Genomic DNA, 2123 nt, shown 5'->3' on the forward strand with positions numbered 1-2123 from the left:
AGCTTCTCCTGTCCTCTGCCCTGATGGGATGTACTCGAACACTACAGGTATAGAAAATAGAACTGCACGACATATCAAGTACAGTGACACCCTCTTGTAGTGATCATGTGTGTACAGATCAAATTAATTACAATAGGTTTTTTTATGTCACAGAATTATCATGCATATGCTACCACTTAACATCTGTTATTCCCTTTGCATGGGAGGTGAACTGGTGAGGGTCTACTAAATGTAAAGTTAAGATGTACCCACTGCACCTGACAGATTAGAGCACATGACTCTGACTAGGGTGCAGAGAGGCGGAGGAGGAAGGGCAGATAACAGCCATGCAGGGGGAGACTTTAAGATCACTGTGACAAAGCTCAGGAAGCTGATGGAGCTTCTGAGGGAACAATGCCCTCAGAAGCTCCATTACAGCCACAGAGACACAGACGGGCTCTACCAGAGACTACTGTCCAACACCACTGACGGTCTCAGTGGGGATCTGGCAGACCTGGAGTGTTGACGCCAAATGTTCAGCCAAATCTTCATCACCCCTAAAGAAGCCTAAGACTCTCCTGGAGCTTGTGTGGGAGGCCCACCAGGATGTCACACTCTTGGAAACAAAAATCTCCCTCGGCCTCTCTTTCTGCCAACCTCTTGTAAAAGAAATCGAGTCATGTGGGAATGTGGTGGGGTCTGCAGAGGATGAGGGCAAGGGCGGTGCTGGTTGGATCGAGGGTGCCGCCATCGTGCTGTCTGTTGTGTGTGTCATCCTGGTGAGGGCGTTTAACGACTGGTCCAGAAAGAAGCAGTTCTAGGGTCTACAGAGTTGGATCGAACAATAACAGAAGTTCACTGTTGTGTGTAATGGGAATGTCATCCAGATCCCTGGAGCTGACATGGTGGTGGGGGACATGGCCCTGGTCAAATACAGGGACCTGCTGTCAGCTGATGGTATTTTGGTTCAAGGCAACAATCTCAAGATAGATGAGAGCTGTCTTACAGGAGAGTCTGACCACGTACGCAAGTCTGTGGTTAAGGACCCTATGCTGCTGTCAGGTACCCATGTGGTGGAGTGCTCAGACAGGATGCTGGTGGCAGCTGTGGATGTCAACTCACAGATGGGCATCATCTTTACCCTGCTGTGTGCTGGAGAGGTTGTTTTCCTTTCCTAGTAGAAAGGAAAACAACCTGATGGAGCTGTGGGGAACAATCAGAACAAAGCCAAGAAGCAGAACGGGGGTGTTGCCCCTGACCAGTGCAGAAGGGGGTTATGTAAAGGACAGAGAGAAGATGACCAACGTTTCGACGACAGAGAGGTGTTGCATTTGTCGTTGAAGGTCGCACGTGGTTGCCAAAGTGTGCTCCAGTCTACATCCAGTACTCAGAGTCAGTGTGCTGGTGGTATCTGTCCCAGAAGGTTTACCTCTTGCTGTCGCCATCTCTCTGGCTTACTCTGTCAAGAAACCAACAACCTTGTATGCCACCTGGATGTGTGCAAGACCATTGGCAATGCCACGGCCATCTGCTCTGACAAGACTGGCACCCTCACCACCAACCGCATAACTGTGGTGCAGACTTACATCAGTGACATGCACCACAGTGTGATCCCAGACAAACGCCCATATGTAGCCCACCCACTCAAGTCCAGTTATGTCACAGAGTCATCTTGCATACACTACCACTTTACATCTGTTAATCTCTTTGCATGGGAGGTGAATTGGCAAGAGGATAAATGTAAAATTAGAGCATATGACTCTGACTAACATGCAGAGAGGCCTAGTTAGTTTATTAGCAAACCTTCCATGCATTTATATTTATATATAATCAACTACAACCAACTCATTTGCCACTTTACCACACATATTTCAACATATGAATAAATATTAAACCAAAAGGATTACATGAAATAACAATCAAAGTGTTTATTACAAACCATGTGAGTCACACCAGAAAATAAACCCAAAATACCCAGGATTTTATAATCAAGGAAAACACTGTCTGTACTTGCTGTTCCTTTAATTAAGAAAGCTGTTGGTAGCCGTCTTTGCAAACCTCCCTGTCCAGACGTGATCTGTGCGATGGAGATGCCTCGTCCTGAGTACCTCTACTGCAGCAGCATGTGTGGCAGCATCTGACAC

General features: G+C 47.2%; 1 pseudogene; it reads left to right on the plus strand.

Moving 5' to 3' along the window:
• The first annotated feature begins 274 nt into the window (after positions 1 to 274).
• LOC126401213 (plasma membrane calcium-transporting ATPase 3-like) lies at positions 275 to 1748 on the plus strand (annotated as a pseudogene).
• Positions 1749 to 2123: the final 375 nt, after the last annotated feature.

Source organism: Epinephelus moara, chromosome 2 (genome assembly GCF_006386435.1).
Source record: "Epinephelus moara isolate mb chromosome 2, YSFRI_EMoa_1.0, whole genome shotgun sequence".
NCBI classification, from domain to species: domain Eukaryota; kingdom Metazoa; phylum Chordata; class Actinopteri; order Perciformes; family Serranidae; genus Epinephelus; species Epinephelus moara.